Source organism: Hyperolius riggenbachi, chromosome 1 (genome assembly GCF_040937935.1).
Source record: "Hyperolius riggenbachi isolate aHypRig1 chromosome 1, aHypRig1.pri, whole genome shotgun sequence".
In the NCBI taxonomy this organism is placed as follows: domain Eukaryota; kingdom Metazoa; phylum Chordata; class Amphibia; order Anura; family Hyperoliidae; genus Hyperolius; species Hyperolius riggenbachi.
This window is the reverse complement of record NC_090646.1, coordinates 293609469-293636473: the sequence shown is the minus strand read 5'-3', so window position 1 is coordinate 293636473 and position 27005 is coordinate 293609469. Positions and strand designations below refer to the sequence as shown.

The 27005-nt window shown below is 46.6% G+C and overlaps 1 protein-coding gene across 3 annotated transcripts in view; it reads left to right on the top strand.

Annotated features, from left to right (window-relative positions):
- LOC137508077 (fibrillin-2-like) overlaps positions 1 to 27005 on the top strand; it is a 710315-nt gene that overhangs the window by 30450 nt on the left and 652860 nt on the right. For all 3 annotated transcript variants that reach the window (XM_068233727.1, XM_068233729.1, XM_068233728.1), the window contains exon 2: positions 9776 to 9837. The gene's annotated coding sequence lies outside the window, so the exon portion shown is untranslated. The remainder of the gene's footprint in view (positions 1 to 9775; positions 9838 to 27005) is intronic.

Below are 27005 nucleotides of genomic sequence, written 5' to 3'. Positions count from 1 at the left end.
CGAACCACAGGGAGAGCCATTATCCACAAATGGCAAAAACATGGAACAGTGATGAACCTTCCCAGGAGTGGCTGGCCGACCAAAATTACCCCAAGAGCGCAGAGAAAATTCATCCAAGAGGCCACAAAAGACCCCAGGACAACATCTAAAGAACTGCAGGCCTCACTTGCCTCAATTAAGGTTCATGACTCCACCATAAGAAAGAGACTGGGCAAAAACAGTCTGCATGGCAGATATCCAAGGCGCAAACCAATTTTAAGCAAAAAGAACATTAAGGCTCGTCTCAATTTTGCTAAAAAAAACATCTCAATGATTGGCAAGACTTTTGGGAAAATACCTTGTGGACCGACGAGACAAAAGGTGAACTTTTTGGAAGGTGCGTGTCTCGTTACATCTGGCGTAGAAGTAACACAGCATTTCAGCAAAAGCACATCATACCAACAGTAAAATATGGTGGTGGTAGTGTGATGGTCTGGGGTTGTTTTGCTGCTTCAGGACCTGGAAGGCTTGCTGTGATAGATGGAACCATGAATTCTACTGTCTACCAATAAATCCTGAAGGAGAATGTCCGGCCATCTGTTTGTCAACTCAAGCTGAAGCGATCTTGGGTGCTGCAGCAGGACAATGACCCAAAAAACACCAGCAAATCCTCCTCTGAATGGCTGAAGAAAAACAAAATGAAGACTTTGGAGTGGCCTAGTCAAAGTCCTGACCTGAATCCTATTGAGATGTTGTGGCATGACCTCAAAAAAAGACTGTTCATGCTAGAAAACCCTCAAATAAAGCTTAATTACAACAATTCTGCAAAGATGAGAGGGCCAAAATTCCTCCAGAGCGCTGTAAAAGACTCGTTGCAAGTTATCGCAAACGCTTGATTGCAGTTATTGATGCTAAGGGTGGCCCAACCAGTTATTAGGTTCAGGGGGCAATTTCTTTTTCACACAGGGCCATGTAGGTTTTGAGTTATTTTTCTCACTAAATAATAAAAATCTATCTATCAATGCTACTGTACAATTGTCATTTTGTACATATCTATGGCTTGTATGTTACTATTGTACATATCGTGATCGGTGTCATCTTGTCCTGCATACTTGTTGTATATAGTGTCTGGGTTAACGGTACACTGTGTTCAGATTGGTCGGTTGCATGTACATCATTGGTGTATGTATGTATATATGTAAATTGCACCTTGTAAATAAAAACATTTTCACCATCAAATTCAACCTTTGCAGACCACAGTATTTCCATAGAAGTGATCTCTCATTGCTGTAATGTCTCGATAAAGCTCTGCCTGCGCAGATCCTTACAACCAGTTTGCAAATTAAATTGGTTAATATGCTGAATATGTTCAATAAGCATTGATATCTCCACACACGATGCCTTGAATTATAGGTTTATCCCTCTCATTTGAAGAGCTATGTTAGACTAATTGAAGACCCATCACCAATATCCCATGACTAGAGATGGTGATAGTTGGGGGAAGCTTAGAGCAGGAGGAAGAGGCAGGTAAGATTTACAGCTCAGAGTGAAGTCTCAAGCCACAAATATTTGGATACAGGTTCACTTTAAATAGGCGATACCTGACACAGCTAAGGGTAATGAAAGTGTACTTATATCTAACTGACAGGTGGTTCAGCAACAATCCCCTACGGGGTTATACTAGCCTAGCTGCTAGTATAATAGTATGCAGAATTGCAGATATGTGATACCCTCATTAGACTGACCCTAGCACTGTGTATACCAATGTTAGTTTAGTTATTAAAACCAGTGCAAGTAAATATGATGCAGAACTGGTGCAAATGTAGAGCAGATGCCCAGATCAAGTAATCCAGCTGGTCTAAGCAGCTGCACCAGTGTTGCTTTAAATTTCCTTGCAGTGGTTTTTATAAATATTCTCTTCTATGGCATGCCTGAAGGTGGCCATACACGATTCAATTACTTACCGTAATATTTTTTTTTTTATAAGATTATGATCTATTAAATTATCTTGTCAAACCTACCGTACACCATTCTATCTGATTTTTTCCAACACAGGCGATCAGATTTTAATCGAAAAAACTATTTTTTTCAATTTCTTTTCTAATCGATCATTTTGGTAGAATAAATGGGGAAATCACACTATTGATTGTACTGTGTGTGGGCACCTTTAGGCCTCTTTCACAATGGGACGTTAAAGTCGCACGTTATATAAATTTCTAACGCAGACTAACGCACAGCAATACAAAGTCTGTGCGACATTCACAGTGCACACGTTGCGTTGTGTGTAACGTGTAGTAATATTTAGAAAGTGCTGCATGCTGATGCTGTGCGTTTAGCAATACATTTGCTGCGTTACGTGCTCAGGAATGGGTTGTTTTTTTTTAAAAAATGTAACGCATGCGCCGTTTTCGTTCCATCAGTATGCGACAAAAACGGCTCATCTCATTGGTCTCTGAAGATTCAAGTACATGGATCCCAGTTACCTGACAGAATACTATAGCCAGGGAATAAAGACCTCTGAGGCAGCTTCTGTCTTGACAATTCTATACAAGCAATTAGCATTGTTGACCGACTCGATTAAGCAATTACAGACTGGTTATACTCATCTGGAAGGTCGGATCAACTCCAGGATTCCAGCTGCCTCTGCCAATCCTGTGGAACCTGCTCCTGCAGCAGTGGCTGCAGCTATGCCACCTGCTTCACCAACTCCTGTCTATACAGCTCCAGCATCGGGACCCCGAGTGTCTATTCCGGAACGTTTTTCAGGAGACAGTTCCAAATGCAGGGCCTTCAGGAAATGCTGCAATTTGTATTCCGCTCTGCAGCCTCAGACTTAGGGCTGGTGCACACCAGAGAAGTTCTGAAGCGTTTTTTAAAACGCTTGCAGGGGGGAAACCGCTTGGCTAATGACAGTGAATGGGACGGTGTACACCAGAGCGGCTCGTTTTTTCCACAAACGCAAACTCAGAAACTGCAGCATTTTTTTGATTTCTGAGGTGTTTCTGCCTCAATGTTAAAGTACAGGAAAGTGGAAAACAGCTCTAGATCAGAGCGGTTTTCCAGGCGTTTTGGTTACAGGAGCTGTTCATCAATAGCTTTACTGTAACAATATTTGTAATCTGCTACATAAAAACGCTCCAAAAAACGCTAGGCATGTTTAGAAAAACTCTCTTAAAATGCCTAGAATCGCTCTGAAATCTGCTTCAAAAACCTGTAGCGTTTTGCAGATCTGCTAGAGGTTTTTGGTGTGCACTGAGCCTATCTCAGCAGAGAAAACCTGGGTTAGGTTTGTGATCTCTGTTATCACTGTTACCACTGTTATCCCTACAGCTAAGTTAAAAGCCGGGGTCTTAGTTCACAAAAGAATGCATTCTCTTGCTTAGTCACCTACACTGTACAGAAGTACCCCAGTACTCGTAGGTGTCCTAACGTTAGCCCTGTAACATGCATAGTGCAGACGTGCAAACATTCATTGCGTCTCGGGGTTAGGCGCACACATCCTCATGTCCTCTCCTAGGACAGATAGCCCATCATACCAATCGCACAAGGGAGCTAACGCAATGTATCCATGTGCACCATGCACATACACCAGCATAAGCTGTGTCCATAAGCTGTGTCCATGCTGACAAAAAACACAGACAGGGGAAGGAGGGAGTGCTTGTGATTAGATCCCTGGCCACAAGGGTCAGTAACAAGAAAAACACACACACACACACACACACACACACACACACACACACACACACACACACATATATATATATATATATATATATATATATATCCAGGCACATCACTAGTTAGGGCATTTAAAGGATACCAGAACCGAACGGTTCTGGTAACAATGATAGCTGCACTGTGTAGGGAACATATAGCACATACCAGCCGCTCCTCCTGCCCCCCTCCATCTGCCGCTGTTCTCAGTGTATACGTCCCGGTGTCCAGTGACTTCACTGAACTTTGACCTGGACATACTGCGCCCTGTGTGCGCAGTATGTCCTTCCCTCTTCACTTCTGGCTGGCGCATAGTGCGAGGCTCAGAACCACACTGACCCCTCCGTGCTGCGTGTGCGCTCCACTAAACCAAGTGTCACATGATTAGCTTGGTTTAGTGGAGCGCAGACGCTGCACGGAGGGGTAAGCGTGCTTCTGGTGGTTGGTTCTTGGTTTAGTGGAGCGCAGACGCAGCACGGAGGGGTCAGCGTGCTTCTGAGCCTCGCACTATGCGCCGGCTAGAAGTGAAGAGGGAAGGACATACTGTGCACACAGGGCGCAGTATGTCCAGGTTAAAGTTCAATCAAGTCGCCGGACACCGGGATATATACACTGAGAACAGCGGCAGACGGAGGGGGGCAGGAGGAGCGGCTGGTATGTGCTATTTGTTTCCTACACAGTGCAGCTATCATTATTACCAGAACCGTTTGGTTCTGGTTTCCTTTAAATAAGTTATTAACAAAAGGGAGGTGCTACAAATGAACAAATGAACCCTTTGCACACTTGCATGCAAATGTTCAAACAAATGCATTCACAGATTCACTTATCCAGGCACCACTGTTATCCCTACAGCTAAGTTAAAAGCCGGGGTCTTAGTTCACAAAAGAGTACATTCTCTTGCTTAGTCACCTATACTGCGCAGAAATACCCAGGTAATCGCAGGTGTCCTAACTCTGGCCCTGTAACATGCATAGTGCAGACTTGCAAACATTCATTGCATCAAACCTATCTAAAAGATTAGAAGCACATATCCTAACGTCCTCTACTAGGACAGATAGTGCATCAGACTAAACTCACATGGGAGTTACAACAAAATATATTCATGTCCACCATGCACACACCAGCATTAGTGAAGAACTGCAAGAAGCCGCAGGTAAGTAACAATTACGTTTATTTTTCACCTCATGAGACCTTTAAACCTCATTCCTCACCGTTTCATATCCACCTGGCTGATGTTACATCCATTAGTTCAGGACCGGTGCTATGTGAAACCTTTCCCATTCTGGCTACCAACTCAACCTGAACTGTTTAAAAACCAACCATTATGATTCAATCTCAACATTATTATGTACAGCTAGTCATTCCTACCACTTACCATTAATTCTTGGATGTCTTTGACAAGAAAAAAGTAAATCAGTTACCTCCTTATCTGCCATACAATTTCCAAATTGACCTTTTCCCAAGTTCTCAGATTTCATATGGACAAACTCTGAATTTTAGGGTCTTTTTAAAACATTTCAGACCCTAAAATCAGAAAAAATATCATGCTGCCAGAATGCCTGCAGCAGCCCCTGCTCTTACTCACCTTGCTTGGCTCCAGTGCTGCAATTTTACCTTTATCCTCCGGATGGCGCTGTAACTCTGTGGTGAGATCGATGACAGAGATTCAAAGCCTTGGAGGACAGGAAGGAGAACGGCTACCAATGTCTGGATCCTCTGCATAGAGCTCCTGGTGGATAGCCCGAGCATAGCTCGGGATTACCGCCAGGGAGGTTGATACCCTTGGCTTATTCTCAAGGCAATTTTTTTTTCCATTTTCTTTAGGTAAAAGTTGGGGGTCAGCCTAAACTGGGGTTGGCTTATACTCAGGTATATGCAGTAGATTGCCGTGAATTTAGTAAAATTACCAAAAATCTTTACCCACTACCACATATGACAGCTCTCTTTCAAAAATTGAGAGAAGCACAGATTTTTACTAAACTAGATTTACAAGGTGCCTCTTTGATTTGAATTAAGGAAGGGGATAAATGGAAAACAGCTTTTAGGTCAAAGATTGGGCATTTTGAATATTTGGTTGTGCCTTTTGGTTCATGCAACACCCCAGCAACATTTAAACATTTTACGAATGATGTGTTCAGAGATTATCAATCAAGATTGTCTTTGTTATCGTATACAGTATCTGGACGATATTCTAATTTTTTCACAGGATCTAAAGGAACATAAACGCAGTGCTGGAGGATTTAAATATTGTACTGCTTTGCTGCGCTATTGTGCTATGTGTGGACAGGGTGCCGGGTGTGTAGCAAGCTGTGTGTTTTTACTAGCCACATGAGGGACTTAGTATTCTAGGAGGGGTTCTGTGGGTTGTTGCTGCACCCGAGTTTGTAGTACAACCAGATACAGTAATCCTCTGGATGGTGAAGGCAGTGTACTGTTGTGTGTTATTGCTTACAATAGTGCATTCTCAAGGGCCACATAAAACAGCAAGGAGGGCTGCATTCGGCCTGCGGACTATGAGTTTTGCACCTGTGCTCTAGACAACAACAAATAACATTTGTAAAGCGCTTTTCTCCTGTAGGACTCAAAGCGCATACGCATGGCTCAGACCATCGTGGTACAGAGGAAGAATTTTATAAGTCCGGAAATGCCAGGCTAAACAGGTGGCTTTTCAGTCTGGATTTGAATAGCTCCAGGGATGGTGCTGTCTTTACTGGGTGTGGCAGGGAGTTCCAAAGAGTAGGGGCAGCTTGACAGAAGGCTCTGTCTCCAGATTTTGGAGGTGCACTCTGGGAGTGACCAAGTTTATAGAACTTGCTGATCTGAGGTTGTGAGAGGTGTGGTGCAGCTTCAGCAAGTCCTTCATGTATCCAGGGCCCAGATTGTGCAGGTATTTGAATGTCAGCAGTCCAATCTTGAAGAGTATTCTCCATTCTACTGGTAGCCAGTGCAGTGAGACGAATGGAGATATCTTCTGGAAGCTGCAAACCACTCAATACTTATTTACACAGTCCACAGGAACTTGGAGTATTTAAAAACAGCGCAAACGATTAAAGCCATGACAGGCTAGATGGACACTCTTCTTTTTCTGTTCAATTTTCACATAACCTATCGTCCTGGAACAAAAAATACTAAACCAGATGCGTTGTCATGGATGTTTCCAGAATCTCACAATCAAAGCACCGACACAATCATGAACAGTCATAATTTTCTCCTGTTACAGTCTACAATTACTGAAAAAATTAAACAAGACAATCCTTCTCTTTCAGAGCTGGGGGCCGATTAAGAAACAAGGCCTGTATTATTTTGGAGATAACATTTTTCTCAAAAAAGTGCGTACAGTAGTTCTCCAAATGCTACATGATCACCCTTTAGTGGGTCATTTGGGGACATGTAAAACAACCGAATTTGGTGGCCAAGAATGGTTCCTCACTGCAAAGGTTATGTCTATACTTGCTCTGTTTGCAATAGAAGTAAAACATCACAGGCTAGGCCTTGGGGTTTGCTGATTCCTTTGCCCATAACCATCAAGACCTTCAAGAGTTATTATTATTATTTATTGGATTTATATAGCGCCAACATATTACGCAGCACTGTACAATAAATAGGATTACAGACAATGATAAAAGGGGTGACAGCACAATACAGGTAATAAGCAATAAGATACACAACACAATGCAGATAGTAATACAATGCCAAATCATACACTGGAGTGGTAGTGGTAAAATACAATTTCCCATAATTCTGGGTGAAGTGCGCACAGTCATGTATGATACACAAGGGGAGAGAGCCCTGCCAAAGGCTTACAATCTAGAGGGAGGGGTTGGTGACATGAAAGGAGGGGGTGCATCAAGAAGTTCTTGGCAGAGAGTGTTGAGTTGAGGTCTCAATAGACAATATTGAATTTGCCTCCTTCTGATGGATTTGACATGATTTTTGAAATTGTGCATAGCCACACTTTGTTCCACTTAAAGGTACACCCTCTGTGGCCATGAGAGCTTTCACCTTCTTAAAAGAAACTGTAGGTTTACATGGGGTACCAAATTATATTGTATCTGACAGGGGGAAGAATCTACTTCCAGATTCTGGAAGGCCTTGTGTCAAAATCTCAAGATCAAGTTACATTTCTCATCCGCCTGTCATCCACAAACAATTGGACAAACAGAACAGGCTAATCAATCTCTGGAACAATATCTTTTATGCCGTTTTTCTTCTTCTTCTCAGGACAATTGGGCATCTTTTCTTCCGCTTGCAGAATTCATTTTTACAAGTTATTGAAACCTCATTACCTGCTGTTAGGGCACTTTTCCACTAGAGGTGATTGTGATGCTGAATGCAGTGCATTGCATAGCAAAATCACAATCGCTGGGAAAAATTAGGACTTTGCTGAATCGCAATCGCAAGCGTTTAGCGTAAACGCTAGCGATTGCTAGTGGAAAAGGGCCCTTAATGACAAAATGTTGTTCCTGAATCAGAATAATAGAATCTTACAGGATACAATGGCTCAGGCTCAGGAACATTTCAGATATAATGTAGAGCAACATACAGTAGGAGAGAAATTTGTAACTGAAGGTTGGAGACCTGGCATGGCTCGCAACAAAGAAAGATTAGGTCCTAAGTTTGTAGGACATTTCCAGTCAAAAGGCGAATTAATTCAGCAACTGAAGAACTTACTTTACCTGGTCAATATAAGATTCACCCTGTCTGGTGTTCCTCCTAATACTGATGACTGCTCAATCTACCAGCTGATTTATTATTTGCACATCATTCCATCTGCCATTGGAGTAGCCAGCTACTGTGTCACAGTTCAACTTTTCATTTTATTTAGATTGTAAGCTCGCAAGGGCAGGGCTCTCTCCCCCTTTTGTGTCTTGGTAACCATTATACATTTTATTCATCATGTTACTTTTATCACTGTCATTACCAATTCTATATTTTGTATGCTGTATTATTCTTTGTATTTTGTCACTAATTATGTATCTTGTATTTTGGTGTGCACCATTGTCTGTATTATTATGCACCCCATGTTTGTTTCTTACTTTGTACAGCGCCACAGAATATGTTGGCGCTTTATAAATCAATAATAATAATTATTTAATTATTGTATTTATAAAGCGCCAACATATTGCGCAGCGCTGGACATTAGTTTAGGTTACAGACAGTATTTAGGAGTGACATACAGCAAAATAACAATACCTGAATACAAGAAAGACCAGATCAGGCAGCACAGTAGGAGTACAAGGTAATGCTTAGTTAGTCACTGTAGGGGAGCATGGAGATTAGGCAAGTTAGGTTCACTCAGATGCATAGCATGGGTTCACAGTAATGGAGGCGCATAATCAGGTAAGACACAAAAGGAGGAGGACTCTGCCCAAAGGCTTACAATCTAGAGGGAGAGGTAAGGACATGAAAGGTAGGGGACCAGAGTTCAGCTGTGGGTTTAGAGCACTTGTGAGGGGTAGTAGGCCAGAGTGAAAAGGTAAGTTTTGAGGGCCTTCTTGAAGATGTTGGAGGGGGGTGCCCTAATGGGTGGAGGTAGGGAGTTCCATAGTGTTGGAGCAGCTCTTGAGAAGTCCTGGAGGCGTGCATGGGACTGGGTGATGCGGGAGTCAGTTAGGCGAAGTTCATTGGAAGAGCGGAGTGAGCGACTAGGTGTGTACCTCTGAGTAAGATCGGATATGTAGGTTGGACAGGTTTTGTGGACAGATTTGTAGGTCAGACACACTATCTTGAATCTGATTCTGGACTGAATAGGAAGCCAGTGGAGGGATTCAAGGAGGGGATCCGCCGTGGTGGAGCGATGGGAGCAGTGGATAATTCTGGCTGCCGCATTCATGATGGACTGCAGTGGGGCTGTTTGGGTCATAGGGAGACCAGACAGAAGGGCATTGCAGTAGTCAAGGTGGGAAATTATGAGGGCATGGATGAGGAGTTTCGTGGTGGCAGACGTCAGGAAAGGGTGAATCTTACAGATGTTACGAAGGTGGAAGTTGCAGGACTTTGTGAGGTTTTGGATGTGGGGAGTGAAGGAGAGTGCGGTTACTTCATGCTCGTTATTGCTCATAGCCCCCTGTTCTCATTTCAGGTGCTGTGGGCAGTGACCTGCAAGAGAAGCTTTCTTCATCTCATTGGTCTTCGAAGATTCAGGTATGTGTATCCCAGTTACCTGACACTTATTTTTGTGAAAATGTTTCCCCTGGTAAAAATGTAGTTTTCATGGTGAAAGCAATTGTGAGAATTCTACCAGCTTATCTACACTTGGCTGAGTCCCATATACATTTGTGTTTCCTGGAAGGCAGTGGGAAGGGCAGAAGGGTTGCTACTGATGGTCTGTGGGTGATTTAGGCCCTAAAGGTAAGTATGCACATGCGTGTGTATAGCGGCTGCCGATCAATTCTGCTCAAGCATCGTTCATGCTTAAGGATCCATCCTGATGGATTCTTAATGACCCCCTTATGCTTGAGCACGACTGATTACAATGCTATTTTCAACCCCCCCCCCCCCCTTGCTCTGGCGTGCGCCAATCATCCTTCCACCTCCCCCTCTATAGCAACAGTGCTATAGAGGAACACATTGCTAGCCTCAATGCTAGAGATTTATCTGTACAACATCGTTCCTTATATTGTCACCTACCTATCTAACCTATACTGGGGTAATCGACCTAACCTATACTGGAGGCACCTCCCTATCTAACTTACTCTGGGCACCTACCTTTCTAACCTATACTCGGGTCACTTACCTATCTAACCTATACTGGGGGCTCCTACCTATCTAACCTATACTGGGGGCACCTACCTATCTAACCTATACTGGTGGCCACTATATGGCCTACCCTATACTGGAGGTACCTACCTAGCTAACCTATACTGGGGGCACCTACCTATCTAACCTATACTGGTGGCAACTATACAGGCTAGACAAGACAAGACAAATAGGCAAGACAAATAACACTTATATCGCACTTTTCTCCTATAGGCTACCCTATACTGGAGGCACCTACCTAGCTAACCTATACTGGGAAAATATGCCTGGCTACCTATACTGGGGAGGGGGAACTATAGCTGGCTAACTATACTGTGGGAACCTATACCTGTCTCCAAGGGGGGGGGGTGCGATTTTTACACCCTTGCCCTAGGTGCAATTGAGCCTAGAAACTGCCCTGATTCTCAGTCAGGTCTTCATTTATGCATAGCTTAGTTCTAGTGTGTGTCTGTCAGGCATGCTCAAATGTACCAAAATTCGGTTCGGGTACATTCGAATTCGGGTCCGAGTGACGTGTGGTACTAGCAGAAGGCAATGCATAGTGTGGACCCTGGCAGTGGGACCACTGACAGCAGCAGGATAAATACAACAGCAGCAGCAGTAGGAGGAGTGACGTGTGGCAGTGGCAGAAGGCAATGCATAGTGTAGACCCTGGCGGTGGGACCACTGACAGCAGCAGGATAAATACAACAGCAGCAGTAGGAGGAGGAGTGATGTGTGGCACTGAGAGCAGGCAATGCATAGTGTGGACTCTGGCGGTGGGACCACTGACAGCAGCAGGATAAATACAACAGCAGCAGTAGGAGGAGGAGTGACGTGTGGCACTGACAGCAGGCAATACATAGTGTGGACTCTGGCGGTGGGACCACTGACAGCAGCAGGATAAATACAACAGCAGCAGTAGGAGGAGGAGTGACGTGTGGCACTGGCAGAAGGCAATGCATAGTGTGGACCCTGGCAGTGGGACCACTGACAGCAGCAGGATAAATACAACAGCAGCAGTAGAAGGAGGTGGAGTGACGTGTGGCACTGGCAGCAGGCAATGCATTGTGTGGACCCTGGCGGTGGGACCACTGACAGCAGCAGGATAAATACAACAGCAGGAGGAGGTGGAGTGACGTGTGGCACTGGCAGCAGGCAATGCATTGTGTGGGCGGTGGGACCACTGACAGCAGTAGGATGAAAATGAGCGCAGTGTAATATGTTGCCGCTTTATAAATACAATAAATACATAAATAAATTCATAGGTAAATCAATGCAGCAGGCCAGCAGCAGCAGCAGGAGTCCGGTAGAAATACAATAAATAAATACATAAAAAAAATTCATAGGTAACCGTAAATTAATGCAGCAGGCCAGCAGCAGCAGGAGGTGTCCGGTAGAAATACAATAAATAAATACATAAATAAATTCATAGGTAACCGTAAATCAATGCAGCAGGCCAGCAGCAGCAGGAGGAGTCCGGTAGAAATACAATAAATAAATTCATAAGTAACCGTAAATCAATGCAGCAGGCCAGCAGCAGCAGCAGGAGTCCGGTAGAAATACAATAAATAAATACATAAATAAATTCATAGGTAAATCAATGCAGCAGGCCAGCAGGAGGAGGAGGAGTTGTCCCGTATGGCAGGCAGCAGGCAATGTATTGTAATTCCCAGGCAGGCACCTCATGTCCTCCTTTCGCCGACAACAGGTGCCAGGAACGTGCCTTCTATCCAGGCCTGGTTAATCTTCAAAAATGTCAGTCTGTCCACGCCCTCTGTGGACAGACGAGAGCGCTTCTCGGTGACCATGCCACCGGCCGCACTGAAGCACCTCTCAGATAGCACGCTGGAAGGGGGGTAAGACAATACCTCCAGGGCGTACTGCGCAAGCTCCCTCCAGATGTGCAAGCTCTCCACCCAGTACTCCATGGGGTCCACAGGCTCTTCACTGCCGGTGTCAAGCCCACTGAAGGACCCCATGTAGTCGGCCACCATCCGGATCATGCGCTGGCTGTGACTCTCACCGAAGGTGGCTGCTGCCCGCACCTCCTCTCTCGGCTGCTGTACCTTCATGTAGAACGCCTGCGTCAATGACAGCAGGTCTCCTCGGCGCCTGACGCTGCTGCTGGCCGCAGGCACCTGCTGCTGTGCTGCTGGCTGCTGGACAGGGACAGAGGGAGTGGAAGGCGGGGGGAAGGCTTCCTCCAGCCGCCGAACAAGGATCTCCTGCAACTCCCTTGCTCGCTGCTCACGGTCTCTGGCAGGCAGAAACTGATCCCACCTCCCCCTCAGCCGTGGGTCCAGGATCATGCTGATGCAGGCGTCCTCCCTCGCTTGCATCCGCTTGACCCTGGGGTCTGTGCGCAGGCAGCGCAGCATGTGCGCTGCCATGGGGAACAGGGTGGACCGTCTAACAGAGACATCAGGGTCAGCGTCCTCCTCCTCCTCCTCTTGCCCCTGAGACTCTTCCTCCTCTCTCCACCCTCGCACCACTGCTGCTGCGCTCCGATGTCCCCCCCCAGCAGCAACGTCCAGCACCTCCAACTCCTCCTCCACCAGGGACTCAAATACCTGCGGAGCAGTGAACTGCGCAGGCGGCTGCTGTTCCAGCTGCTTTAGGGCCTCCTCTCCCAAATCCACCAAATCGCCAAGTGCCCTGTCCAGCAGACAAACAAAGGGCACCCACTGGCAGAGGGATGCCCGTTGTTCACTCACCATGTTGGTTCCCTGCAGGAAGGTAGCCAACACCAAGCAGACCTGCTGCATCTGCCCTCATTGCGCGTTGGTGAGGAGCTGGAGTGTGGTGCTGCTTCTGCTGCCGGCGACAGTGGCATCATAGATGTACCGGTTGACAGCCCTCCTCTGCCCAACCAGCCGCTCCAACATCGCCAGGGTGGAGTTCCAGCGAGTTGGCACATCTATGATGAGGCGGTGTCGTGGCAGGCCCTCCTGCTGCTGGATGTCTGCCAGTTTTGCTGCGGCAGCTGCTGAGCGGCGGAAAGTGCGCACAATTTTCCGCGCCGCTTCTAACAGCTCCTCCATCCCCAGGTAGATGCGCATGAACTTTTGCACCACCAGGTTCAAGACGTGGGCCAAGCAAGGGACGTGGAGCAAGTCTCCACTGCTGATGGCAGACAGCAGGTTGGCGGCATTGTCGGACACCACCAATCCCACAGTGAGGCCTCTGGGGGTCAGCCACGTCCTCTCCTGCTCCCTGAGGTACCGGAGCACGTTAGTTGCCGTCAAGGAGTGTTTCCCCAGGCTTTTCATCTCCAGCAGCGCTTGGCAGTGGCGGGCCTTCACGCTGCTGGAGAGACGGGATCGCTTGACGGTGGGAGCTGCTGCTTCTCCCCTGACCCCGCACGGTGGCACCACGTAGTGGGCGACTGGTGCTGCTGCGCCCGAGGATGGACCTGCTGCTTCCTCGCTCGGGCTTTCCACCAGGCTGACCCAGTGGGCCGTAAAGGACAGATAGCGCTCTGTCCCAAACCGGCTGCTCCAGGAATCCATGGTTATGTGGATCCGCGCACTGACAGCGTGATCCAGCGCGCGGCCCATGTTCTCCATGGCAGAGCGGTGCAGTGCTGGGATCACCCTGCGGGAGAAATAGTGGCGGCTGGGGACTTGCCACTCCAGGATCCCAACCTGCAGCAGCGCTCTGATGTTACTCCCCTCCTGCACAAAGGAATATGGCAGGAGCTGAGAGCACATGGCCCGGGCAAGCAACCGGATGCGCCTGTGGGCGGGAGGCAGCACCTTGGTCACACCGGGGAATGCTTCGCTGAGCAGGGTCTGGCGGCGTTTGCCTGCACAGGAGGATGAAGAGGCCACTGTGGAGGGAGCTGATGAGGCCACTGAGGACTGGCTGCCCGGGGGGGGGGGGGGGGGGAGGGTAGTGAGTTGCTGCTGTGCTCCTGCTGCTGCTGCTGCTGCTGCTGGATGGGCAGGAGGGGCTGCTGCTGCTGCTGGATGGGCAGGAGGGTCGGCTGCTGCTGCTGCTGAAATCTGTGCAGTGGCTGTCTGGCTCTGACCACTGCCTGCACCACTTTGCATAAGCTTCTCCAACTCATTAAAGTCCTCAAAATGTCTGCTCTGTTAGTGGGTCTGCAGGCACGAGGTACTCAATTTGTGGATATCGCGACCTCTGCTGAGACTGAGATTGCAACTGTTGCAAATTGCACGGGTCGGGTCCACTGGGCACTTGGTGAAGTGAAGTACCGCCAGACTGGGGACTTCAACCTGCTCTTTGAGCTTGAGGGCTGGGGTTTTTGGGTGCCCTTGGAGGATTGTACCTTTTTGGTTGTAGTTAGAGGTTTGCTGCGGGTGGTGGTAGTGACTGAAGCAGCAGGCTGTGACTCCTGCCTTCCACGCCCTGTGCTGGCCGCCTTGCTGCTGCCACGCCTCTGCGCCAGAGACACCTCCTCCTCCGATGACGACCTGCCTTTAACCAACTGTGCTGGTGGTACTGGTGGCACATAGGGAGGATCTATCAAGTCATCATCATCAACCCCAAACAAATCCTGTGAGCCCGACTCAACCAACTCCTCTACCCCAACATCCCCTGCATCACGCCCCTCCTCCTCAGCGCCAACAACAAACTTCTGCACCTCAAACTCCTCCTCCTCCTCCTTGGATGACCCCATCATCTCCAACTCATACTTCTCCAAAACATCCCTGTACATGATCATAGTCTCAGGGGAGAAGAGCGTGCTCATTGAGGACAGGCTGGTCGATGGGGTCACCGTGACCATGGCCTCAAGCGCTGGTGGAGGCCTGCTGCGGACAGGAGTGCTGGTGGCACTAGTCTCGCTGGTGCTGGAGGCCTGGCTGGAAAAGGTGGCTTCCTGCCCCGCCATCATTTCTACCACAGCCTGCACCTGACTCTCCCCAATGGGCCGTGGGCGACGACCCGTCTCAAAGATGGGCGCAACACGCTGCTGTTGCGCCTCTGCTCCCTCCTCCCTGTGGTCAGTGGCTGGCGGCGCACCAGTCCCAGACCTGCTGCTGCTGGCAGTGGCTCCTGCAATGGCGCTTCCTCTCCTGGTGGTGCCTCGCCCTCTACCTCTGCCAGTCATTGTGCACTATACAAATACAGTAAAAAAAAATAAGTAGAAGAGGGCGGGAAAGGGTGTAAACTTTAATAAAGTCTGTGTTGGTGGTGACTAGTAGTAGTAGTAGGCAGTAGAAGTACGCATGCAGGTAACTAAGAAACATCTAGCGTAATACGCTACAAGTAAGTAGTGCGGCAGACAGTCGGTGACAATTACAAACGGTCACACACGGTCAGACGCAATCAACCAATAGGCTTGTGCAGGCGACAGACAGTCACAGGTCACTCACAACGGATGCTGGTGTGGTGGCCTGTATGTGTTGTAACTCTTATTTATTACACACACTACGGATGATAATAAAATCACACAGTAAAATTGAAAAAAAAATTAGTGAATAGGTACTAGTAGACTAGTAGTATAGCAGTAGACACTAGTAGTATGCACGCACGCAGGTAACTAAGAAACACCTAGCGTACTACGCTACAAGTAAGTCATGCGGCAGACAGTCGGTGACAATTAAAAACGGTCACACACGGTCAGACGCAATCAATCAATAGGCTCGGGCAGGTGAGGTGACAGACAGTCACAGGTCAGGTCACTCACAACGGATGCTGGTGGTGGCCTGTATGTGTTGTAACTCTTATTTATCACACACACTACGGATGATAATAAAATCACACAGTAAAAGTGAAAAAAAAATATAAGTGAACGGGTACTAGTAGACTAGTAGTATAGTAGTAGACACTAGTAGTATGCACGCACGCAGGTAACTAAGAAACACCTAGCGTACTACGCTACAAGTAAGTCGTGCGGCAGACAGTCGGTGACAATTACAAACGGTCACACATGGTCAGACGCAATCAATCAATAGGCTCGAGTAGGTGAGGTGACAGACAGTCACAGGTCAGGTCACTCACAATGGATGCTGGTGGTGACCTGTCACAGTCAGTAACTAACTAACACAGTACTGAAACTAATAAAGTAACAGACTATAGCAGTAATAATTAACTAAACTAGTACTACTAGTACACAACTAACTAGAATCCCTAACCTACCTAAGCTAGTAGTAGGCTAAGGCTACCTAGGCTAGCAGGCCTATCCTGCTCACAGACTAACACTAGCCTAGCACAGTATACACTATACACTAGCTGACTAAAAACAATCAAAATACTAGCTAACTATATAAGACAACAATAAATGTGTTTAGGAGGTGTTTAGGAAGCAAAACGTTAGGTTTAGCAGTGAAAAGCACTTGCTCAGACACAGCACAGCACTGGAGAATCTCTCAGTACCAGCAGCAGTCACACAAGTGCGTGGCTCCGCAACATGGCCGCTGCCTTATATACAGGAGGGGAGGGCCAGGCTCCCCTCCTCTGATTGGTTGCTAGGGTTGCCAGGTCCTCGGCAGGAGGACTTCTGATTGGCCCAATCACGTCATCCCCGAATCCCGAAGCCGAAACCGAACCCACAGCTCCTTCCGGCCGAATTCGAGCGCACACATTCGGCAGGCTTCGTATTCGGGTTCGGCTCGGAATCGCAACATTCGGGTTCGCATGCGGCAAACCTAAAACACACCCAAATTTTTCGGGGGAACTTCGCATTCGGGGTCCTGCTGAGCAACCCTGGTGTCTGTGTGTGTTGTGATGGGATTGATTCTCAGTCAGGTCTTCATTTATGCATATGAAAAATCTAGCTTGCTTGGTTGCTCTATCTTTTCCCCGTAAGTGGTTTTTGAGGGAGTCCATGTGCTACCAATGTATTGTATCCTTTTTTTGTATATCCTCCACCATAATTGAGGGACCTACCCCACATATTTGGGGGGCTATCAGTGGAGTCTGCTTTTCTGTCTTGCTCAAGGACCCACAAAGCCCAAAAACTGCTGGTATCCTTGTTCTCATGAGGAAGGCTGTGGAAGTAATGTTGGATGACTACTAAGAATGATCAATGAGATGCAAATATTTCTGAGTTCATGCAGGATTATGTAAATTTGTATGCAAATATATGCCGCTTGAAAATGGACCAATCGATTTAAACCTTGGTGGGACTTGATCGGTCCATTTTCAAGCTGCATACAAATTTACATAATCTTGCATGAACTCGGAAATGTTTACATCTTTGATCATCCCTAATGATTACATTGACTTCCTCACCTCCCACAGGAGCACTAGGGGCCAGTGGTACACTTTACTATAAGTTACACTGCATGTACAGTAGTGTAGCCTTCTATTCTGTGTACCCCAGAGGGAACTTATAGAATCAACTACAGCTAGCTCTGTCCCTCACGCTCCCATTCCATTAGGCAGTGTACAAAGGAAACGGTGGCCAGAGCTGAGCTTGCAATTTCCCTGTGAAGCATTCGCTCCTATACGTACGAGTAGCATAGCAGACAGTGAATGGTGCAGCGTCCTCTAGTGCTCCTGTGGAAAGTGAGGGATTCAGTAGAATGATCCAGTGTTACTTTCACAGCATCTGACATTTATTTTCATATTTCTGTGTGTAAAGCAATCCTGAAGAGAATAATAATGTATAGTTACTTCACTAGAGGGAAGCCTCTGGATGGCCCGGAGGCTTCCCAGGTCCTGCACCCCACCATGCCAGTGTCTTCAGTGTGAGCGCTGCCCTGGACGACTGTTCATACTGAGCAAGTGCAAGTAAGGTCTATGCAGGACCAGTAGAATAAAGGCACACAGAAAATGAAGCATTGCATGGCACCTTCGTTCTACTGAACATGCACGGACCTTACATCGCACATGTCCAGTATGAACACAGTTGTCCACAGCAGCGCTAACACAATAAGGAAGGCTATTCGAGCAGAGAGGGCCTCAGCAATGTAATGGTAGGGTGTAAGAAGACACAGTAAACCTCAGGACTTTTCAGAGGCATATATACTGTAAGCAGATCAGGTATTTCTGACATTATTGTCAGATCTGACAAGATAAGTTGCATGCTTGTATCTTGTGCTATTCAGATACTACTGCAGCAAAATAGATCAGCAGGGCTGCCAGGCAACTGGTATTGTTTAAAAGAAAATAAATATGGCAGCCTCTCTATTCTTCTCACTACAGTTGTCCTTTAAGACACTTTTCACTGTGCTAAGAGAGCAGATCAATGCCCCAAAAAACCTGTTATCTGGTGTTTTTCTGCGCTCCCGTCACAGTATGGTGTTTTTTTACCCTCACTATGTTTCATCTCTCGAGGTAAGTTTCTCTTATCTTTTCTCCCAATCCTTATTACAACTTCCTGATGGGGGCCGCAATTAGTTTGGGCCGTTTGTGGTTTTCAGCCCTTCCTCTACCCCAACTACCCTATTCTGGAGAGCAACCAAACCTATTAGAACATACACACTTCCACTGGGTGGTCAGACTGAATGGGTGGACAGACAAGCATTTAAAGGGACCCTGAGCAGGACCAAAAACAGCTGTAATTAACTTACCTGGGGCTTCCAGTTTTGCCCCTTGTAGTCCGTGATGTCCTTCAGTGTCCTCCAGGCTCCCTTCGTTCTTCCCCGGTGGCTCCGTTAGAGCAACAACTTCGGCTGAAGTCGCCGCTACTGTGCATGCACGGACCCTCTGCACGCCCGTCTCACTCGTGCGCCTCTCACCGTAAGTGTGCTGCGCACGTTCAACAAAGAATGACGGGCGTGTAAGTGAGACGGGCGCACGTGTGGAAGGGCGGCTGAGGTCAGCTGAAGGAGCCTGGAGGACACCAAAAGACGTCATGGACAACGAGGGGCTGGAGGAAGCCCCTTGTAAGTCCATTATACTTTTTTTTTTAGTCCTGCTCAGGGTCCCTTTAACCATGGTTGCTGTTCCACAACTTGGGTTTGTGAGTACCATCTTTATTGGTTTCATTTCTAAACATACTACACCATAATGGGCTCCTGGTAGAGATGGCCCGAACAGTTCGCCGGCGAGCAGTATTCTGCGAACATCAGCTCGCAGCGAACAGCAAACATTTGGCGTGTTCCATTCGCCCCCCTATACATCATCCTTGAGCTAAACTTTGATCCCTTACCTCACAGTCAGCAGGCACATGGCAGCCAATCAGCTAGCACCCCTTCCTGGACCCCCCCCCCCCCTATCAAAAGGCAGTTGCGGTGGCCATATTGGATTAATTCTCTGCTGGCTGCTGTGCCTACTGTTAGTGAAAGCAGGGTCAGACTTGCTGCAAATACGTAGGGAAAGCATTAGCTATGCCTGAGTCCTTGTTCCTCGCTAGCTGTGAAAACAAACAGCCCTTTTGAGGGCTAGCACATCAGTCTCCTGAGAGAAGAAAGAGGAGGAAAAGAAGGATTGTCATTTTCTCACTATTGCCAGCAGGTAAGCAGAAACTAACACTTCAAGGTAGAAGTTTTGGTTGAGAAGTGGAGGATACATAGGCCATGCATTGTCCTTATCATGTTTATTTGCCCTTCGGACAAAAGATGGAGGAAGAGGTGGAGGGGTTTTGGCCCAGGAGAACCATTTTTACTGATGGAGGTCACAGCAATAGGACACGGTTTTGCTGCATAGAAATCTATGCTTTCAGCTGTATATCACAGAACTCAATCTATCAAAGAAAGAAAAACATTCACTATGAAACAAAGGCTTTAGGGCTGGAACCCACAAGAGCGTTTTTTTGAGCATTTTGGCAGCGCTGCGATACGCTAGCGTTTTGCCAAAAAGCTCAGCTGATGTTAATGGATGGGGCAACTTCCACAGGAACGTTTGCGTTTCCCAGAAACGCAAACGCTGGACCTGCAGCATTTTGGGAGCGTTAGCGCTTCAATGTAAAGTATTTAAACGCTAGCAGAAACGCTCAGCAAAACCTAAACTGAGCGGTTTTGCTAGCGTTTTGCGGTTCAGCACACTGTAACAAAATTAAAAATAATTCACAGGACCAATCAGGATAAAAACGCAAAACGCTACACAACCGCTGAGGAAAAAAATACACTGTTGCAAAACGCGACCGAAAACTCGCATGAATCCGCTTGCAAAACGCTCAGGCAAAACGCTAGCGGTTGCGTTTTGTGTTTGCGGATTTCAGTGGGTTCCAGGCCTTAAAGAGACACTGAAGCAAAAAAAAAAAAATTATGATATAATGAATTGGTTGTGTAATACGGATAATTACTAGAATTTTAGTAGCAAATATTCTAATATTTTTATTTTCAGTCCTATAGTGTTTTTTTATAACATTGCATCATTCTCTAATATTTGCAGTTTGGACACTACTCAGCATTCTAAATGGGTTCAAAAGTTCACTAGCCTGCACTGTATAGTCTTCCCTGCAGAGGGAAAAAAGATGCATTGTCTTTTAAAGCTTATTATCTCAAGTGTCTGGCAGAGTTCTCTGCGAAAAAGTCGTGGAGCTCAATGGCTAATTTGCATAGATAACAACTGGAGTTTCTTAGCTCTTCCTTTACTGGAAACATTTAGACTTGTGTCTCTGCTGCTAATGTTTTTTTTTCTTAGCTGTACTACACATACAAATCATTATATCATATATTTTTTTCACTTCAGTGTCTCTTTAAGGTGCTTGTGCAGTGCCTTTCCTGATGGCAGCAAAGATATATCTTCTACCAATGAAGCTCCACAACCCAATGTAGAGAAGCATGAAGTAGTGGTATCACTACCACTGGTAGGACGGACCATTGGTAGGGGTTGCTTAACGGGAAAATCTAAATTTTCAGGGCTCATTTCCACTATCGCGAATTTGCATGCGTTTTTTTTGCATGCAAATTTGCATAGCAATACAAGTGAATGGGACTGTTTCCACTTGTCAGGATTCCTTTGCGTTTTTCTGTGCAGAAAAAATTTGCATGGCAGAGCCATCAGAATTTGATACCGCATACCGCTATGCGAATCGCATACAATGTATTTAATAGGAAATTCGCATGAGGTTTGGGCATGCGAATTTCATGCAAATTCGAATACGAATTCGCATAGAAACAATGGAAAAGCACACCAGCACTGCCATGGTTAAATTCGCATACATCGTCATCCATGCGAATTCGCATGCGAATTTCGCATCCACATGCAAATTTTTACCGCGGCGATTCGCACCGCACAAGTGGAAATGCAGCCTCACTGGCTGTAGTGGGCAGGCCTAGTCTAGCTCCGTAATGGTCAATGATTATACCAGCTTCATTGCATTATTTGCTCCCACATTGCTTCACAAAGTGGCAAAACCCCCTTATTCTTTACTTCTCATTCAGCCTCTTTGATGTTTTTATATCCAATTATGTTACAGTAACACAATTAATTAATTATGAGATGTTACATTTTATTTGTGGTTTTTTTTTTTCGTATTTACAAAATAGAGAGCATTCATTCATCTTTGTAGGTAGTGGTGCTGCTGCTGCCTGTATCATTCTCGCGTAGTAAAGCAACGTTGGAGGCTGGCACTTCCAAAAATAGAAAAAGCTCTTTTATTGAGACATTAAAATCAGTGGTAATACAGCGACAGCCCGCTGTTTCAGGTATCAGCCTTTCTTCAAGCTGTTTCAACCACAAGTGAGATAGCACACATATACAACATATATAGTGTCAACCCACCACATTATCCAATCAGTTTAAATTTCTCACAGTGTAATGATGTGGTGTTAGGTGCACACACTTCAGAGTTTTCTGATTATTAGTGATCCGCAGTATCACTAGTAATACAGATATATTTGATTATATGGTGATCTGCGGCATCACCAATAATACAAATATTTATGCGTACTAAAACACAAAGGTACAGATATAATAACTTGTGGAAAACCCACCACACTGACGTTAACTCAGAGGGATGGTAACCTCTGGAAGGAAGGGCAGTGTGTGCGATTCTGCGACTAGGAAAAGAACGCAGAATAGCGTTCCTCAGCAGTAATGGTATGCTGAGGAGTTACTGAGTTCCCCGCAAGAAGAACTCAGCAAAGTAAACCCTTTAGTGGAGAACCACTAAAGGGGGCGACGTCAACGGAAAATGGTTCGGTATCAGAACTAGCAAGGAAGTACCGAATCGACAGACAGAAATCAAGATCAGAGGTCAAGCCAAGGTCAGCAACGGGAAATCAGATGAGCAGAGGTACAGAATCGAGAAACACAAGGGAAGTCAGAAGCCAAGCCAATAGTCGGTAACGGTACGGGCTGGCGAAGTACAAAATCAGGAGACAAGAGAAAAAAGAGGTAACAGGCAAAAGATCATACACAATATACAATGCAATTAGTACTTTAGGCTATCAACAGAATCTGGCTAAGTGTGGATCCCCAGCTCCAGCTGGTTCTAGCACACTTTGGGATCTGACTAGGCTCTGAGTGCTAACGCACAAGTATTCGCTGACTGCAGACAACCTGCAACTGACAGAATGCCTGCTTTTATACTGTGCTGGACTCAAACAGCCCGCCCAGCCATTCAACCAATCACAACCTGGCTCAAGGACCTTGCAGCACAGCTCAAGGACCTTGCTGAGGTCAGCTGACCAGCTGGTCAGCTGACTCTCTTTCTAAGAGTATAAAAGGCTCTACTGCACACGCGCGCGGCCCCTACGGGGTCCAGACTGTCATGAGAGGTGTCTCGGCGAGCAGCATGCCATGAGGCCTGTGAAGGTGTTCCAGGAGTGCAGCCTCGACGTGGAGTACGCCGAGAGGTCTGCGACTGAACGGCGGATCGTGCTACCGCTGCGGACGCGGACGTTTCTCCACGTTCCGCATGCGACCATGCGGGCGGTTGCGCTGCTGATGCCGACGTTCAGCCTGCTGTTGCCTTATTACAGTACCCCCTCTTTCAGGCATGACCTCCGGGCATGCCTCACCCGGTTTCCCAGGATACAACTCATGAAATCTCCTCCTTTTCTCCTCAGCATGAAGATCTCGAAGGGGAACCCATGACCTCTCCTCTGGCCCGTACCCCTTCCAGTGCACCAGATACTGGAGTTTGTTGCGTAAAAAACGGGAATCTAAAATGTCCTGGACTTCATATTCCAATTCCCCATCCACTACCACAGGAGCAGGGGGAGTAGAATCTACCCTTACCGCAGGCTTCAATAAAGAAACATGATAAGTCCTGCCACATCTCATATTAGTTGGTAATTTTACCTTGTAAGTGACCTCATTGATCCTACTCTCTATAGGGAAAGGCCCGATAAAGCGAGGACCTAATTTTGCTGATGGTTGTCTGAGAGGAATGTGTCTAGTAGAGACCCAAACATAATCTCCTGGAATAAAGTTCCACTCGGTGGAACGTCTTCTATCAGCGAATTTCTTTTGAACAGAAAAAGCTTTGTCCAAATTATCTCTGACCTTCCCCCAGATCACTCTGAAAGTCCCCTGCCATTCCTGGAGAGCTGGAAGAGGTGACTCCTTGACTGGAAGTGACGTAAACTTGGGACACTTCCCATTGACAATCTGAAAGGGAGAATAACCAGAGGATGCGTTTTTCAGGTTATTGTGAGCAAATTCAGCAAATGGGAGGAATCTTGTCCAGAGATGTTGTGCATCTGCTATGTAACATCTAAGAAACTGCTCCATGGACTGATTGATCCTCTCCGTCTGTCCATTAGTCTGGGGATGATAACCTGAAGAAAATGATAAAGAAATCCCCAGATCCTTACAAAAGGCCCTCCAGAACTTTGACACAAATTGTACCCCCCTATCAGAAACAATATCCACCGGAATTCCATGTAATTTAAAGATGTTATTAATAAACAAATCTGCCAATTTTTGGGCAGATGGAAACCCAGACAGAGCAACGAAATGTGCCATTTTACTAAATCTGTCCGTAACAACCCAGATGACAGTGTTACCTTCAGATTCAGGCAGCTTACCCACAAAATCCATGGAAATGTGGGACCATGGAACCTGTGGAGAAGGCAGGGGCTGAAGAGAGCCTGCTGGAGCTTTTCTGGAGGACTTACTCCTGGCACAGACAGAGCAGGACTTAACAAATTCCTCACAATCAGACATGTAAGAAGGCCACCAGACTGCCCTATTCAAGAGTTCCTGGGTTCTGGCAATACCTGGATGTCCCACATTCTTATGTTCATGAAACATCTGGAGCACCCGTTCCCGAAAACGAATAGGGACGTACAGAAGTCCCTCAGGTTTTCCATTGGGAACATTGGACTGGCATGCAATAAGCGATTTTGACAAGTCTTCAGAGATCTCAGTGGCTGCCAAAAAATATTTCTCAGGTAGAATATTGACAGGAGTGGCTGGTGGGGCAGATTCAGACTCAAAACACCTGGATAAGGCGTCAGCCTTAACATTCTTATCCCCGGGCTTATAGGTTATGATAAAATCAAACCGGGAAAAAAAAAGTGCCCATCTCGCCTGTCTGGGTGTTAACCTCTTGGCCTTCTCAATGTATTCGAGGTTCTTATGGTCAGTATAAACAGTAAAGGGAAATTCTGCCCCCTCTAACCAATGACGCCACTCCTCTAGAGCTAGCTTAACAGCCAACAATTCCCGGTTCCCCACATCATAATTCCTCTCTGCCGGTGCAAACTTTCTTGAAAAAAATGCACAAGGATGAACCTTATTATCGGGTCCAAAAGCTTGCGAGAGGACTGCCCCAACCCCAACCTCCGATGCATCTACCTCTACTATGAAGGGGCGGGTGACGTCAACATGACGCAATATGGGGGCGGAGCAAAAAGATCTTTTTAATGATTGAAAGGCCTCAATGGCTTCTGGTGACCAGTTAGTCGCATCAGCGCCTTTCTTGGTCAACTGGGTCATGGGGGCAACAACAGAAGAGTACCCCCTAATAAACCGCCTATAATAGTTAGCAAAGCCTAGAAATCTCTGCAGGGCTTTGAGGCCTGAAGGCTGCGGCCAATCCAAAACTGCTGAGACTTTGCTTGGATCCATTGCCAGTCCAGAGGTGGATATAATATACCCTAAAAATGCCACCTCTTTCACCTCGAAGAGGCATTTCTCCAGTTTAGCATATAACTGGTTCTCCCTGAGCTTCTGTAACACAAATCTTACATGCTGCCTGTGTTCCTGTAAATTTTTTGAAAAAATTAAAATATCATCAAGATAGACCACTGTGAACCTGCCAGACACATCTCTGAAAATATCGTTTACAAACTCCTGAAACACAGCTGGGGCATTGCACAATCCAAAGGGCATAACTAAATACTCATAGTGACCGTCAGGAGTGTTAAATGCGGTCTTCCACTCGTCGCCCTCTCTAATCCGAATAAGATTATATGCCCCCCTCAAGTCTAACTTTGAAAAAACACAGGCCTCAGTAATCTGAGTAAACAGATCATCAATGAGTGGAAGAGGGTATCGATTTTTGATGGTGATTTTGTTTAGCTGCCTGTAGTCTATGCAGGGGCGAAGACCACCATCCTTCTTTTTAACAAAAAAGAAACCTGCCCCCGCAGGAGACTTGGAGGCACGGATAAATCCCTTCTCCAAGTTCTCCTTGATGTAATCTTTCATTGCCACCTTTTCAGGGCCGGAAAGGTTGTACAAACGACCCCTAGGAGGCAGTGTACCCGGTCTCAATTCAACGGGGCAGTCATAGGGTCTATGTGGAGGCAACCTGTCAGCAGATCGAGGACAAAATACATCGGAAAAATCAGTGTACTGAGGTGGGACCCCGTGGACCTGGACCTCTGAAGCACACACAGAGATAGATTTAAGACAATTTTCCTGACAATAGGAGGACCAGGCAGATAATTGGCCCTCTTTCCAGTCTATTTGGGGGGAATGCTTCTTCAACCATGGTAGCCCCAATATGACAGATGAGGTGGCCATCTTTAAAACATAGAACTGGATGACCTCAGTGTGCAATACTCCAACCTGAAGTGTGAGCGGCGGAGTTTGACAAAGAGGTGTCGTGTTCTGTAAAGGAGAGTCATCGATTGCTGTAACATAGATGTGTCTTTGTATGGGAAGAATGGGAATGTTAAAATTCAAAGCAAGGTCTCTGTCAATGAAGTTGGCAGCTGACCCAGAGTCCACAAATGCAGAGGTTAGGAAGTCACCGCTCTCCCAATGAAGAGAGCAAGGCAGCAAGATTTTATTCTGACATGGAGGTAGAACTGGCTCGCTTAGGGTGGTACCTCCAACCATCCCTAAGCGGACGAGTTTTCCGCCTTCTTACTGCAGTTCTGCACTCGATGACCCTTTTCCCCACAATATAGACACAGACCCTCCTTCCTTCTCCTAGCTTTCTCAGCCACTGAGAGTCGTCCATGCCCCAACTGCATTGGCTCCTCCTCTGGAACCTCAGGGGAACCAACAGTAGAGGGCGCTCTAACTAGCACAGATGACCTGCCCTTTTTATGATAGCGGATGCTTCTATCGATTTTAACCGATAAGGCAATAGCTGCATCTACATCTTTGGGCTCAGGGTGGCCTATCATGACGTCAATAATGGACTCAGAGAGACCGGTCATGTATGTGTCTAGAAGAGTGAACTGATCCCACCTCACTGAGACCGCCCACCTTCTAAACTCGGCAGCGTACTCCTCAACCATACGATTGCCTTGCTTTAGGCATCGGAGTTTACGCTCGGCAGTACCGGCTAAATCAGGATCCTCATA